The 17,387-nt window shown below is 38.4% G+C and overlaps 1 protein-coding gene across 10 annotated transcripts in view; it reads right to left on the bottom strand.

The window, feature by feature from the left end:
• POU2F1 (POU class 2 homeobox 1) overlaps positions 1 to 17,387 on the bottom strand; it is a 111,368-nt gene that overhangs the window by 80,818 nt on the left and 13,163 nt on the right. Inside the window, exon 1 of one of the 10 annotated variants that reach the window (XM_086617437.1) lies at positions 1,070 to 1,098. The exons of the other annotated variants lie outside the window; for them this stretch is intronic. The gene's annotated coding sequence lies outside the window, so the exon portion shown is untranslated. Of the gene's footprint in view, positions 1 to 1,069; positions 1,099 to 17,387 lie in introns of those variants that run through there. 10 annotated transcript variants of the gene reach the window in all.

Genomic DNA, 17,387 nt, shown 5'->3' on the forward strand with positions numbered 1-17,387 from the left:
GAGACACAAGTGTAGCTGGGGCACAGAGGCAACATGTTGAGAAAAAAAGAAAACATCTGTATTTCCTTCCCATTCTCTTCCACCTGAAATAAATTCTTTGGCTGCAGTTTGTCTTCTTTTCTGGAAGCATTTACACAGTATCTAATGCTATCCACCACCATGACTACCCCTGGGGCTTTTATGACGGTGGGAACAATCAGTATAAGAATTACTAGGGACATCAAAGAGACAAAACATTTATTGAAGAGAGAAGAGGAAGAGAGAGTGTGAGGTAACGAGGGTCCTACTGTATTTACCTTATGTGCCAAGCATGTGGACAGCAATAAAAACCATGTAGGGAGCAATTTTGGTCAGAGAAAGAACACGGCAGCCTAATGGGAGGCCTTTGTTCTTCAAAAGGGTCTCCTTTTCCCCTTTTGTGCTTCACTTAATTCATGGCATCTGAGCTGCTCTTGAACTTGACAGACAGAGAGAAGGCGGGGGGAGAGATGGAGAAAGGGGGAGACAGAGACACAAAGAAAGAAAGAAGAAAAAAGGACTTCAAAGAGTTTTCCTTTGAAAATTCAGTTGTGCTGTATGCATTACTGAAGGTTTCAGATTCAAAAAAGGGCAGAAAACATTTCATGTAATTTCATCATGGGGATAAATCGTCCAATGCCCTTATTAAGAAAACTAGAAGAAAGGAAGAGAACAAAAATTAAAAAAAAAAATCTATCTGTGCTAAGGAATATAAATAAAATAGAACTACTCCCCTGGGTGCTTTTTATTTATTTTCGTGTTAAATCTTATTCTTAATGGATCCCAATACATTTATCAAAATCTTATCAAGAACATCTGGTTTCCAGTAGTCACCTGAAAGGTGTAGGGTTTCTACACAGCCCCATCAGAATTCCCAGCACAGCGACTGCTGCTTGGACAGCGGACGGGCACACCACAACAGCCAGTGCCGTCCGGGGGGGTGCGCTCCCGGACGGGCACCCCCCGCACCTCCCAAGCGCAAGGGGAGGCGGCGCTGTGCAAACTGTGCAAAAAGTCACGATTTTCTGAAAAATTCTCTCTCGTTACTTACAATAAGAATCAACACACGTTAATTCTTCAAAAGGCGCAGTGGCTTGGACGTGGTTTCAATCTAAAGAAAAAACATCAGGGTGTATCTGAGACAGGCTTCCAGGTTCGGTCCCCGCCGCTCTGAATTACGCGAGCACGCTCCGGTAGCTCGCTAACGGCAGTTAATATCAGCTCTCGTAATATATTCGGCTTTTCACCCTCTTTAAATATCCATGCCATAGGCAATATTTATATGAAACAAGTCATAACTGCAGACCACACTTTGCTCAAGCATCTTTTTTTGTCCGCTAGACCACCTCCTCCCCTCAGTACTGTGCATCAGCTACTTACACATAATTTATATATTCCTTTGTGGATTTTTACCTATGATGTATATACTGAAAATGTTTGCCAATAGTATTCATAATAAAACATGAGATTGCAAAACGCAGAGAGACTTATGTGTCAATATCACAATAAATTATTAATAATTGTTTTCAGTTCATTCAATAAAAGATTTTTAATACATAAGGATCTTAAGTTGTCCCTTATCGACAATTAACCCGTCTCTTCCTGATTTACATATTCTGACATAGGCGCCTACCTCTAGCACACTATTTCCAGAGTGCAGAAAACAACAGTAAATCCATAATGTAACTTTCCTACTTAATAATGCTCTTTTCATTACTTGCCTATTCTAATTTGAGAACAGATCTTTTCCTCATCTGAACAAAAGAGGTACCCAAAATCAAAACTTTTAAAACTCATTCCATAACTTAAAACACTTTTCTTCCTTTTTCAAATAGGACTATAAAGTAAATCCATTTTTAAGGACATGTATTTTAATGAGCCTGCACAAGGTTAATTCTATTTTGAAGTCTAAAGGCACGATTAGACTAGGCAAATTATACAAAAATGTACGCTTACAAACTGACAAACAAGTAAGCCTCCAGCAGATTGCCAGTGAAGCCACTGACAGAGTTTAGTTGTCATTGTGCTTCACAGAGAGGTTTCTGTCTCACAGTGGCAGCATATTTATAACCTATTATGCTACCTGTAAGGTAACCTGGGAAACACCACGAAATAAAATTGATATAAATGTTTCTTTATCACAAGCTTGTTTTCTATGATTAAGAACTGTGATTTCTGAAGTAATTATGTTTGATTGTTTGGTTTTTTTTAAATGAGGGAATTCCACTGGAGAGAATTACAGGACCTGTAGTTATTTCATTGATTTCACAAGCTAGACAATGTATTTCAGATTATAGATACTGAGTAGAAGCAAAAAAGATGGATGGAAGGAGCTTCCAGAGCAATTTAAGTAATTTAAGATAAAAATTCAATCTGTTTTGTGCACCAGGAGTGTCTTTTGAGTATTAATTAAATTTATAAAACACTTTGAATACTGACAGTGTTACAGCGATATAAAGCAGACAGCACTGGAATACTTCTGATGTACTAATTATAGAAATGTAAAACATCTGAGACCATTGCTAACGTAACATTGCATAAGAGTAGAAGAGTTGAATCCAAACATTCTGCTGTCTTCTTTTGGAACTTGTTTGCCCCCGCGTTTGTTTCTTTGCAAGAGGAAGTTTACCTTTGCTATCCAAAAATCTCACACACGAAGAGAACTGCAGTCACGAGTATCTGGTGATGCTGGACAGCACTTAAGCTCCTATGGCTGGCAAAACAAATATATTAATGACTACAAAGATTTCTGGCTGTTTCTGAGAATTCTCACATTAAAAAAAAAAACAAACATAAACAACCAACCAAACCTACCCCACACAAACATGTTAAAATTACTTTTCTTCTGCCAAAACCCAGAGTTTTGACCATCTTAAACACGTCATTCTGTGAACACTGGCTTGTCTGCTAAGTTTTCATTTATCATGTTTGACTAAAGCTTTTCTGACATTTGGGACATTTTTAAGGGTGGATTTATTTATATTAACTCTTCAATGCCTGTAACATGAGTCCATCTTACTGTCGTCTTCTCAGAGCATTCCTAGGATCCCTCTCCTCCCCTGGCTCAATTTCACGGAACTTGCAGAAAAATTTCTAAATACATCTGCCTTCCTATCAAATCAGTCAAAATCAACCAAAAGGTTAGAAAGTTAATGTTAAAAATTTACTCTTTCCTGCAATAAGAGATTCAATTTGTATAAAACCTTTCTCTTGGCTTAAGCCTAATAGTTCCAGTAACCCACTTCTGACAATTCTCAGCCAAAAGATGAAAAACTAGCCTTATGCAGCAGAACATTTGAAGCATATGGATAGAAAATACCAAATACTAGACAACTCATACCTATCACGATGGTGTTGGCTGACAGTAGAGCCAAACCACTCCTTCAGAAGACTGGTCCTGAACCATTTTATCACACACACAGAAGAGAACAAAGCATTAAGCACAGCTTCTGAAGACAATACACTTCTGGAGTGCACCTATCACTTAACATTTGAGGCAACAAGCAGAGTATAGTCACATACCACACTTGAACCAGTCATCGAGAAATAGTTTATAAAGCAACCCAAATAAAACATACTGCATTAATCCAGCATACAGATCACAAAAGAGAAGTCATTCATCATGACACTGACTAGAGGCAGCAGTTGTATTATTTTAAAGTTAAAAAGAAATCTCATCTGTTTATTTTGTTAGTGCAGCTTCCAGGCATATGCTCACTTAGCTTTCAGACAGGGAATATGTATATTGCATAAACAGCTTTCATACAGTCTTCCCTCTGTGATGTGCACAGCAATCATCTGTCTACTTAAAGGCTTTATTCTAGAAGTCACTATGTAGATTATGTATTGTATCTTAAACTACTTCCCTTAATTGTGCACATCCACTGAGAATGTTTCAGAGAATGTCTCCAGAAATGTTGCCATGCTACCAAAAACAGCTAAATGCTCTATTTTTTTTTTAATTTTACTTTAAGATACATCAGATTTCAGGGCTATACAAGAAACATGATAGGAAGTGAAAAAACTAATCATCATCATCCCTTCACATTCTCATCTTCTTTTTACTTTTCTGGTATTCTTTCCTAAGCAAACCACAGCCCCAAAAACATAAACGAGTATGAACTGCAGGCTTCTTACTGGTGCCTGTAGGAAAAGCAAAACTACAAAATCAAACCAGAACTGGAAGCAGTCAGGCAAAACATTTATTCATTCCAAAGGTAGTTTACTAATATCAGATTGCTTCTTTAGAGAGAACTTCAAGCAGACCAGAAACAGCATCGTCATAAACTGAAGTAAATACGGGTTATTACTCAAAGTTCTTGACTTTCCATTCTCTCCTGATGTTTGTACACTTGACCTTACCATTGCACTTGCCTAGCAAGCAGCAGCAAGAATCAATCTAGCAGAAGCTTGGGTGGCAGCACAAATAAAAGGAATACTGGATGGGCATGGAAATACGAGATCCTCCCTGTTCAGTAGCAAGCCACACTTGTGTCAGTTTAAAAAAAAAAAAAACAAAACAACACAAAACAAACAAACAAAAAAATCACCACAGAACTAAGGGCATCATACTGGTGCCACTGTTCCAAAGAACAGATAACCCAGGCTGCAAGCTAGCTGCACAAAGGCCAAGTTAAAGGACAAGATTTCGCTAAAAAAACAAATGATCCCACTGCTTCCCACCGTCAGGTTGTTACTATAAGGCATCAGGAGAACTGGTCCCCCTAGCTGATATGGAGCAAAATCAACCCTGAAAACAGCGACAGACTTCCACTCAATCAGCAAATTGAACCAGCTATATTTTATCTGTTTCAATTACAAAACAAAACATTTGAGGATAAAAGGTTAAAAAACCTAACAAACTAACAAAGGCAAGGAGATCCCCTTCAGCAGGGGCCAGATATCAGATAAACTATAACATGAAACTGCACTGTAACATTTCTGCAGGACTGAAGACCCTGTGTGCTTATAGGAACCATAGTACATATAGACAAAACCCATCTCAAAAAAAAAAGACTATCAAGGGGAAAAAAAGAAAGTGACACCTTCATCAAATTCCAAAATACAAACCCCTCAACTTGGTTGGTACAAGACCCTGTAACACAACAAATTATATCACTGCTTACCTTTAGTACCCCTAGATATTTATATACATGCCTGTGTCAAACTGAGTTTACCTGATAGATGGCACATACGCATTTTCCACCCACTCTCACTATACTTTTATAAAACAGTGTGTTCCATGGAGGGGAAAACATGTGTCCCATTAGGGGACATAATCTGCCTTTTTTTGCAGTTGAACAGAAGCATATTTACACTTGCTCTACCTGCTTCCATTTTCTGGCACTTGGTTAATTAGCAAATCCTGAATTATTATGAGATTCTGCAGCAATATTAAGCCAGTTTAGTTATTTCTTCTTCCAAGATTTATCAGTTCAAAAGTCAATATAAAAACAGTGTGGTTCAACAACTGGTCAATGGCTATTCTCATCTTTGTAACTTTTCCCATAAGGTCAAAGCATCTCTTAAAGAAGGGAATGCCGCCTAAACAGCTCAGCTTTTCTTGTAAGCATACTCTTATCCAGAGATAGACTTGCTACTGATGCTAAGAAAGCAGAAGTACGCAGGGCAGTTGCTGTATCAGTTCTCCCTAAGCCAACAGTGCCACCCACCTCCAGCTTTGTGAGCTGTAAGCCCTCCCTTTTTGTTTTTGGCTTCCCCATCCCTCTCTCACAGCAGCTGCTGCTGTTGGAAAAAGAGGAGCTATTGTCTGAATGAGACAGATACACTACCGCTTACACAAATATAGGATTAGATAGCACTTCTGTACCCCAAATAAGGCACGGCTTGGTCCATACAGAGTACAACTTGGCGAGTAGTCTCAAACTCTGCTGAGGAGTTTAAGTAAACTTTCCAAATCTGATTAAGGCAGAAAAACAGGAACTATGTCCATATCCCAAACAGTCAGATGAAGCTTATGAAAACAGTAGCCTTGAGACCTATGGCTTCAGTGTAATCCAAAAGCCTCAGTTAAGTGGTGCTATAAAAACTATATATTGTTTTACCACATTTTGAGAACAACATCACCTATTTTTTGTACTGAAAGAGCGCTATCTCCCTAACACCTCCTTTAAAATTACTCCACCAGAAGAGTCTACTACTTGCCTTGGCACGATGCAACTTCCATGGCAACTAAAAACACCCTTCATGCTTATTTTAGAGAAGCCAGGAGACTCATAAAGGAAACTGGAGCAGAGGGAACAACTTCCCTCATGACAAAGCTTTGTGTATCGTGCACTAATGGGTATTAAAACAAAGACTGACTCATTTCCTCTCAATTTATTCAATCTTATTTTACTATACTGAAATGGCAATAGCAAACATTTGACATCATCTTTATTTTAATGACAACTCATCAAGATATCACAGTTGACTATCGCTTCACAAAGGCAGCAGCTCATAGCAGGCAGTTTACAAATGCCACCTAGGAGGAGCATTCCTTAAGTCCATCTGACAATTGCTTACCTTTTGCAATGCACTATTGGTGACTCCTCACTTAGCTGTCCCCATGTATGAGTAACTAATTCGGGTTAATAACCAAGGATGCTTTTAAGAGCATTCGCTATTAATTCAGAAAAGCATTCTGCTATGATAGCTGTTCTATCTGTACGGCATTTCTTTTTCACAAAGCTGACGAAACAGAGCCAAAGCTTTCTTGGTAGCCATACTCTCCTCTTCTTACTAATTCTTATTTTTGAGAATTCGAAACAAAAACATTCCTGTCATCGGTGCTGGATTACTACATCTGCGTCCTTTTAAGTGTTAGTGAGCTCCAAAATATCCAAGAGAAATAGCCAAAGCTAACCAAATAGCATGATGCAGATATTTGACAGCAGTCAGGAGACAGAAACCTGAACAGACAGTGCAATAAAAGCCAACGGCTGCAAAGGGTTATTGTAGCTTGAATAATGCTCTGTGAAAACTACAAATTGAATATTGAATAATATAAAGCAGACTGGGGATTCAGGAAAAAAAAAATCTAAAAATTAAATTCAAGACCCTTGCTATTTCTTGGGCAGGAAAAGTAAAGGAACATACCTTCGTGTATTGAGCCATACCCAGTCAGAAATGTCTTTTATCAGCTGGACAACATTAGGGATTACTTACTCAAGCAATACTTAATCAAAATATTAGGGGAAGAAGGGAAAAATTAATTATCTATTACTGTACATTTATTCAGTATATTTTATCTAACGATTGCAAAATACATCCCCAAACATTAAAACCTCAAGCACCCAACAAGGCAGGGAAGTTTCTGATTATATGGGGATTTGGGTTTGGAGTCTTTTGTCTGTTGGGGTTTTTTTCACTTGAAAGAAGTGACAACAAAACCCTACCGCTCAAGAAACTGAGGAACATGCCAACTAGGAAACTTGCTTAAGATACCATTTGGAGGCAGTATAAACCAGCAAAAATCTCTGAAGTCCTAACCTCAGTTCTCTGAATTTACTCACATTAACATATTTAAAAGCAGCATACTAGTATTTTACTTGGTAATCAACTCCTATTTTAAGGATTTAATTTCATTTTACGTTTTGGTTTGGTATGGAACCTAGTATCTCAAAGCTTCCCTTGCTCTATCAACACACAAATTTGTTGCCAAAACAATATTGCAAACAATTTATTTTAAATACATATTCCATATCTTATTTCTTTGTTCCTCAGTTAACAGTGTGGTATTTATCCCATTGAACTGGTTTTCTTATTTCCTATCTCATTTACAATAGCCAAAACCTTAAACAGTGAGTACATTAAAGTAAACACACACAACCTTAATGCAGGGAAGAAAGAGCAACACCTCAGGGCAGAATTTTGTTCAAGGGAAAAAAAAAAATCTGCTAATACTTATGAAACAAACCCCCTCGAGGAATTTCAGTTGAGACAAAAGAATTCCTAAACAACAATAAAATTAAAATTTGGTGATGATGGCTAGACGCCAAGAGTTGCAATGTTCCAGCAATAGGCAGTGCCTCTCTGTTGCTGGCTCCAAGATCAAAGCTCAGAAACCTGGAAGTCTCTGACTTGGAAAGCTGAAAGACAATGCCAAGACCGTTGGTTTATTATGCCCCTTTGAAAGACTGAATTTTTTGGCTTTCAGCAAATTTCCACATGCACACCAAACTTCTGATTTGAAAAAGCTAGCAGCCAGCCTCTTTTCATGGCTAGTACTGTGGTACAGTGCTACAAAGGAATCTTTTAACATTCCCTATTCATCCCCATACTAGCTTTTTATTCTTTCATTCGTATACACCTCCAAGTTTCACCAGAATCCTGATGAAGAGACATGCTGTTCCCCAAGATCTACAAGCAAAAATAAGTTTTTAACTCTGAATGAATTATAATAGCATTCCTAGACCCTCTGTTACTGTCACAATGTCACTGAATTAATTTGAGATATTACAGCTAAAAATACATCCTCCTTTCAGGTGAAGAGCAACTGGGTACTTAATATTGTTGCTGGATTAGACCCGTTCATTTCATAGTGCTGAAGGAAGCCAAAGCTGTTTTTTAAGTTTTATAATGACAAGTTCCCCATTCTGAAATGAAACAAAGTAATTGGACTGGTGGCTACTCCACAAAAGGACAATTCTTTACCCTGTGATATAATTTCCCCTCAGTTGCTGTTAAACAGCACATTAAACAAGATATTTGTTGTATAAGGGTAAGCAGTCTTTCCACAGAACAGCTGACACTCTAGCAAATGGAAGACGAGTTCAGAAAGAGTACTCATTTCTTCTCCTTTGCTAATGAGGACTATTGATTATGGTAGCCTTGAGACAGAACAGCAGATGCCAAGAGCTGGGTTCTCAGGAAGAAAGTTGGGAAGCGCCGTATCATTTCTCAATATTTGTCCATTCAGTTTTACCTTGAATTAAAGCATGTCATACTGATAAGGCTCCCTCAACAGGCAGAGCGCATTCTTCCAGTGTTAGCTTCACATTCCAGACTTCAGGAAGGTAGAGAGTACCTTTTAACTGCTACTCAATTGAAAGGTGATCTAACTGTCATCATCTGAAAACCCAAGGAAGGGTGTTTCAAAATTACTGTTTTAAATATCAGAATGCCTCGCTTTGCAGCAAAGGCTTACGAAAATCTGTTTCTACTACAAATGTAAGTTCTGGCACTCAACTGCAGCTTTGCATTGTGCTGCCAGCTTACAGTCCCAAATTGTAATGCATTTGCAGACTCTGTATGCCTACAGAGACTTTCTAAGGGCAAAAAACTTCCTTGCTAGAAGACTATAAATACAAAATAAGCTTTTATTACCATAAACTTGGACTACCTTTTCAAGTCAAACAGTTGTAAGACTTTGTATACCAAACATTTGTTTCTGCTCACTGGAAGCATCAGTGCTGCAAGCAGTCTGGCTAGCACAGTTGTTTTCCTGTGCTTGCATCTCCATAACAGTACCATCTATCCTTATCTGACCAACCTGCGTCTGGAGAACTTTTGTGTGTCTAGAAGTGAGACGAGGTATTACGCAGCTTCCTGTCCCAACTCCCATTTCAAAACTTTTTACTTAGTTATAAGTAGAACACACAACAATGCTGCTGCTCAAAGTCATCAAAAATACTGGTTTTAGGAAAAGAAACTATATACACAAAGGCCATCATCTGCCTTAGCCACTCAATGACTCACTACATAAAAATCAGAGTTGCCTAGCAGAAGTGCTCTATGCCAGTGTTCTCCAAGTGGACCCCATTAAAGCCCACAAAGTCAAGTCACTCCAAACGGGATACAAGTATCCTGTAGCTGGAAACAAGCTCTCCTGGTTCATCCCACTGTTCTCCAAGTGGACCCCCTTAAAGCCTACAAGTCAAGCAACTCCAAATGGGATACAAGTATCCTGCAGCTGGAAACAAGCTCTCCTGGTGCTTTTTAGAGAAAACAATGTACGTCAAGCAGAGAATTCATGCAGGTATTCTGATCCAGCACTGTTCCACTTTCTTCAACATCATAGGCGAAGGAGTCAATGACTCTTAGGACCAATGAGCAAGGTCAGGAGCCAGTCTCTTCAGAGATCAAGTTTTTCATCTATGATCCTGTAAGCCTGGATGGTTAAGGACGTTCTCATTTCTGTCTTGTGGGTTTGGGGAAGGAGAAAGTGAGGAAAGAAAAAAAAATTTACTGATGCTCTTGGTAGAAACATTTTCACAGAAAAAAAAAAGCAGCCCACACCAAAATATTCAAAACGTTATTTAAACATGTTCAATCCCACCCCCCCATTCCCTCATTGCCAAAAGAAAGCAATAATTGAAGCCTAGAAATACCTATCTCACTCAAGCTTTTTATTCACAGGGTGGGCTGGAGTGCCCTTGCGTAGGCACTACTCTGTCCTAAGCACCCTGCAACCACTTGGCATGGCTTTATTTTTGTATTCGATTTACTTGGGCTTCAGGAAACATTTAAAAAAAAATTAAAAAAAAAAGGAAAAAGAATCTCTCTAAAAAATTCATTAAAATTAATTAATCAAAAATAAGGTGAGACATAGCGGGAAAAAAAAGAGCAAAAAGCAAAACTGAACAGAATCAGAGATTGTGCCAACTAAACTAAGTTTGCGTCACACAGGACAAACCCTCAGAGGAAAACCATCAGAAGAGGAATTACATTTCTATGATAAAGATGAGGAGTGAACACGAGAGAAAAATGAGAGGAAAGCTGTGTAAGGTTTCACTCATACAAGCCAAAAAAAAAAGTCCATCTCTATTCTTTTCCTTCTGAAAGGCAATAAAGAATAAAGTACTCCAGCTGTTAATTTTAAGATGGCTTTTGCTTTCTTTTCTCTTTTTGGAACTTGAAAAGTGATTTCAAACCAGTTCTTACAGTTTCCTCCCCTCATTAGAAAATTCTGATCACACAGCTAAAAGCACTGACACCTGGATGAACTGAACCGCTTGCCAGTGTTACAGCAGGAAGAAAAGAGCAGGAGAATTCATCAATTGCACTACTGAATATGAGTTCATTTATACAGGAAAAAATGCGCATCTTATTGAATGAAAGCAATATGAAAGGAAAACGCCTCTGCAGTGGCACATCATACCAGTATTTAAACAGTCAAGTGTTCAGGATATCTTTTTTAAATATAAAAAGGAAGTAAATGCAATACAGCTTCTCAAGCAAAGGTTCTGGAATAGAAAAATATGAGACATCCATGTTCTTCCTACAAAGTCTGTATGCCTTCTCCCTGTTGTAGACACTGCACGAATTAAAATACAAACCCACCAACTGAGCTCAACCAGTTGAGTTGTATAGTCTCTGGATTTTAATTTCATTCTGGATCAAACAACAAAACAATTAAAACATATGTGCATTTAGTAAAACATGATGGTAAAAGGAAGCCCTTTATCTTGAAAAAGATGTGTCACACACAATGCGTGCATGCTCACGGAACTGAAATCATCCCTAGAAATCACATATGGAACACCTTGCGATCTTCTCAGAGCTCAATAAATGCTGTTTGTCCCTGCTTTAATGTCTGTAGACAACATTTCAAGGATACTTTTCTCCAGTCTGACTAGATATCAATCTTCTATGTTTATTATCCCAACCCTATAATTAATTGCTGTTGTTCACATATGAAAGACAGTGCTGACTGTAAACAACACCACTTTCTTCTACTCCATCAATGCTATCTGAGAAGCAGAAGCCAATGCAAACACCACAAATTTGGGTAGCCAAATGAAATGCCAACCTCTGCCTAAAGTCTTGAGGTATCGTTACTTTAACACTGCACTTACTCCAACCGCTCTTTTTGATTTACATGCATTAACAGACAACTGAACAAGAAAAGTCCACTGATCCTAAGATTTCGTCTTCACAGTTTGTGACTTTTCTCTCAAGAAGCATGCATTCCAACAATAATTTGCAATTACCACCAGGCAAACGTCTCTCTATATGTACCACACCACAGACATAGATGTGAAGTTCACCCACATGATGCACTATTTATAAAGAATATGCAGAGTATTCTTTTCCTACAGAGCTGTTCTTTTCCTGCTACATCTTTTTTGATGGCTTATTCCCCTGCCTGTGTGCTTCCTCTCCATTTCCCCCAAATCCTTCTCCACCACAGCACTGCAACAGAAGTAAGCATGTGTGTGTTTGGTAAGCAAGGAGAGAATATTAAGCAAGACATCAAAAAGAAAAGGGCGTAAAAACATCTCCTTTCCCAAGCCCCTCAAAACCAAAATTATTTAGAGAAAGCAAAACCAGAAACCAACAAATTCAGTCATAAAAGCTGTTGTTAGGTTATCAAAATCAACCTTTCCTTCTCTCCATTTACTACAGAGGCAGTCCACATTTTGCTGCAAGTGCAGTTTTAAAAAAATCAGATCACCTAACGTCATTAAACGGGGCCATCTCCTGCAAAGCTATCACCAGCGGTTTTCATTTACAATAATACAGAATGTAGGCTAATCTTTGCAAGTTCATTACGGTATGCTTATTACGCTCAGTAATCTGGAGACACAAGGAGCACTGCTTCATGTCTACTATTTGGAACTAAAGTCAAACTTCACCACTTGAGCCATCACCTGCAGTGACCGTAGAGGGAGCCTCACTAGTTCAAATTAGTTAGGGATACATTCATGGAACTCTTTAGGAAAAAAAGAGACACAGTTAACCTGGGGGTTTTTATTATTACTATTTTATTTATATAGACAACTATATCAAACTTTCTAGTTAAGCATGTACATATTTTACTTTTAAAATATTGTTTGTGTGTGATATTGGGAAAGTTATTTCCCAAAATTCACATTTGTTTTAAAAGATAAATTCAGGATTGAAGAATGTGTTTATCCTAATATCATTTACACAACAGCCTTGAAAATTCCAAGATTACTAGAGCAAACTTCACCTTTTCTTTCTATTCAAGTGGGATATTAGGACAACTTGTTTCTTCAAGTTTGTGCATTAAGTACAGTACCTTCTACTGTGCTTTGAGACAACATAATATACACGGTAACATAGTACTTCCACCACTAATGGTATGTTTCTGTTTCAGTAAAATCACAACTTAGTGTCAAAAGGAGGACAGGAAAGTTCTTTATCAAGGAGCTGCTGAAAAAGAATCTCCTTTTTAAAGAAAATATACTGTATTTCTAGATTTCTGTGTGCAATGTAATGTTTCACTATTAAAGCAGGCACAGTAATTTCCCGAACTGATGATTCAATGTCTGTAATTTAATGATTACTGTTGAAACATGATTCGTTTTATTATCGATTCATTTAACACCAATATAGCAAGCAAGAAGAAACAATAGTTGAGGTCACCATGAAAAAACCTCATGTAGCATGGATGCTGGCAGTTGATAGTGAGTTGAAAAGTTAGGTGCTTAAGTACAACTAGGATATCGCATCTGATGATTAAACTCAAAGAATGTCAGAGAACGCTCTCGCAGTAATACATTAAACAAGGAAATGTCGATTTTTTTGCTTTCCCAACAAGAGGAAAAAAAAAAAAGACATTTTTATTGTCATAGCACTTCCAGCAAGTTGATATTAAAAAGGAGATTTCATGCCAAAGTCGGCTGTTTAATCAGATAAAGAAGGCTTTCCTATTTCCCATTGTATAGATCAAGTTGCCTACAGGAGCCACACAGAGCTTTGAGTAGCACATTTTTCCGTGAGGGCCGTATCGTTTGATCATTGCCAAGCAAAAGGACTGCTGGGTAATCTGAATCAGAGCTGCGGAAAAAGGGAGCCAGGCAGCCTGCTGAGGCCAAGATAACCATGTCACCCTGGCATCCCACAGCACTCCCAGCCGTGGACCTAGGTGTGGGGGGGAATCACCCATCTCCATTTACAAATTTGCCATGGAGGTTTTCACACGGCTCCCAATCAATGCAGTATGTTTTCTCCAAAGCTCATCTATAACGATTTTAATGTATGCTTGTTCAGACCAGGCCCCCCTGTACTGATGAAGAGTCTCCTGACTGCTTTCAAAACACTAAATTCCAAACCTTACTGCTTTGAAAGGCGACAGATAGAATTTTCTATATAGGTCTTTGCAAGAGACGCAGCTATTTATGAAGCCAATAAAACCCTGTCCTCTAAAGACAGAGTTTTTGTTAGAGGACAGGACACATATAAAAAGTTGTGTCTCTACCTGTGATGCTGTTCATCTCCTTCCCCAGCAGACTGGAAGCAGCAATGGACTGGTGGGTTAGGTCACCTGATATTAAGAACGATGACAGATGAACCCATTGATAGGTTAATAGGTCAGAAGGGACCCCTGAGCAGGACCAAGTTTGGAAGCTCAGCTTTTCACCAGGTACTGTCCTTGAAACACCTCCCTGGCACTTCCAGCCTCCTAAACTTTCTACAGTAGCAAGCCGCCCTTCAAGCCTCCACTTTATTCTGTTAACTCCTCTTTCACACACTCCAATTCTGAAGCAAATTTGGGTTTGGGCTGTGAAACAGGCACCGCAAAGTTACCCATCCGAGCATTTTAACTCATTCCACTGAAATCCTGTTGAAGCTGCTGACCTGGATAAAAAGCCTTCAAAGCTGCAACCAAAAAAGAAGCAAAACCCACCATTAGTCCTGGCCTCTGAACAAAAACAAACTCAAGCTACTATCTGCCACTGTATCCTGAAATGCAAGCTAATTACTTTGCTGTACTTCCACCAATATTGCTGTTCTTCCCTGCGCTACCAGTACTGGTAACAACTGGTAAGATAGGTTCCAAACTCTCCGTATAAATCAAGCATGCAGAAGCCTGTAATGTGAACTAGGCACTGATGTACTACCTTGGGTTTATGCTGTATTTTTAAGTAGAAGCAACAGCACTGAGGCAATTCCAATTAGCTTATTTATTTTCTGAGTCCCAGTGGGCAAGAACATAACCGGTTCTCACAGAAGAATTTGGAGCGGAATAAAAGAGAGCACTGAAAGTTTAGGTGCTTGCATTTAATAATTCTAACCGAAAATGGTTGCGAGGGGATGGTAGTGTTTTCTTGTTGTTGCTCCCCTCCACATCATCATCCCATTCTCTTGAATGTTAAGTTTGAAGAAGGTGCAGCAGGTTCCTTTCTGATTTATATACTGCGGACAGGCCATATGCCCATCCACTCATAAAAGAGAACAAGGGATTCGCACAGTAAAACTTATTTTTGCTTTTTCCATTCCAAGTTCCCTTTCATTTTCACACACTGAAGATTTGTAGAGGTGATCGCTTTTCCTATGCATTCTGAAAAGCTTCTACGTTCCCCTTTCACTTCTTCAGAAGAATTTGCATTGCCAAGACACCAGTAGTCCAGAGCTTTAAACTCCATATATATTCAGTCTGGTATTAACTGTCATAATAATATTTCTAAATGTAACACTTGTTCGTGCAAACACTTCTGGGAACCGAATGATCTAATCTGCACATGACTAAGAGTTTTGAGTTAGCAGTTTTTCATGCACAGTTATGTTAGTTTGCCATTGAGAAAGCTGCTATTCCTTCCAACATCTCAATCCTAGAATTCTAGACTAGCCCAGGTCTGAAGGAACCTCATAAGATCACTTGGTCCAAGCTTTTGTGGGAACGGGAGCCTACATGAGATTCTCCAGCACCTTGTCCAATCCATCTCAAAATCAAACATGTTTAGAGAAACCTTGATGTTTATAAATGAACAGAAGCGAAAAAAATACCAACACCTAAATTCCAAAAGGCTACGCTGAGGATCACATAAACTAAAGACCAAAAGCTTTAGCAATCAAATCATACCACTACTCTTAAATTAATAAAACCCTCCATGTGCACAGACACCATAGCAAGATACAAATGTTTGCAGTTTTGAAAAAGCATTTAGAGAATTTAACACGAGCTACCCCATCACTAGCACATTTATACTGATTAAACAAAAAAGCTACTAAGCACAGCTGTTACCAACATAAACCAGCAAATCTTCAAGCACAGGACCTCTGCACTCAGGTAATGGGAACAACGTTATTATATTATTATATTATTATTATATTTATATATTGTATTTTATTATTTATATAATGTTATATATTATACTTATATATTTATTATTATTATGTATTATTATAGACCTGCAACAGTATTTTGCAGTTTGCTCCCTGTTAGAAGCTCGTTAACAAAAACATCTCAATCGTATACTCTTAACTCCAGTTGCAGCACGCCACAATTCAAATTCCATGATATGCTTATCATAAACGACAGGCTACACAGCATTTTTTCTTTTCTGCAGAAAGACAACTGCAACTTATTTTCCTGTTATGTTTTTCATCTTCCTTACACGCTGCTCATGACACCCTCCCATTTAACAGTGGGTGCTTTTCAAGTCTCCATCTTTCTTCAGAGGAAGAAATACGTGAAGAGGTCATTTAATTCTAACATCACCTAAATGGATATATGCTCAATACAATTTAATGCAAATGATCGCTGCAGCAATAAGCCACGGGAAGAAACCAGCACATCCTACATTTTCTCCTGTTATTAGAAAGGCTTTCAGCACAGTTAAAACAACATATTCAGACCCCATCTATACATAGAAACTACCTTTGTCAAACTAAGCCAAAGGTGAAGAACCTTGTACTTGCCGAGGCCAAAAAAAGCCCTACAAAAAATACCTGGCATACCACTTTACATTATCGGTGAATAGTGCAAAGTGTGCTAAAGTCAGATGGCCCAGAAGTCTCAGGCAACCTTTGAGTTAAGCCTATAAGCCAGCTCTAAACACACACATAGTTAAGTCAACATAAGAAATGCAGGCTAGTTAAACTTAATGTTTTTATTGGCATTTTTACTGGGGCTAAATTTGGAAGTCATATCACTTTAAAAATATAGGAAAAACACTAAATACTTCTCTCTGACTATGAGAATGCAATGGAGGACGGGGTAAGAGTATGCACTGAACAGTCAGCTCTGCCACCTGTGAAATGGAGGTGCACAAGGCAGTGACACATGGAAGTGCTCAGAGAGCAGAAAACAGCTGACCATTTTCGAAGGCTGATGGGCAGGAGGTTTCCTGGTACAATTTGCAGGTCAACAAACCCTTGAAAAGAAACTAAGAAAACATTTCACCTGCTTTGGAAACGAACAAGACTAAGAAAGGCAAGCCAGAATTGAACAAATTATTTTAAGAGAATGAGACATAACAGGACACTGCTAATCTCACATTTTCAGTTTTAAAAGCACATACATTTCTCTCAGCTGAAAAGAATCACATCTGAGCAATTAAAAATAAAGTATTTCCCTCTTCATCAGCAAACTTCTTGGGCTAGTATAGCTGAAACCAGTCCAGATAAATAAAAATGCAAGGTTTCAGTTTCCCAGACTTTGAGGGTGAATTTGAAGG

This window comes from Tauraco erythrolophus, chromosome 1, assembly GCF_009769465.1.
Source record: "Tauraco erythrolophus isolate bTauEry1 chromosome 1, bTauEry1.pri, whole genome shotgun sequence".
Taxonomy (NCBI): domain Eukaryota; kingdom Metazoa; phylum Chordata; class Aves; order Musophagiformes; family Musophagidae; genus Tauraco; species Tauraco erythrolophus.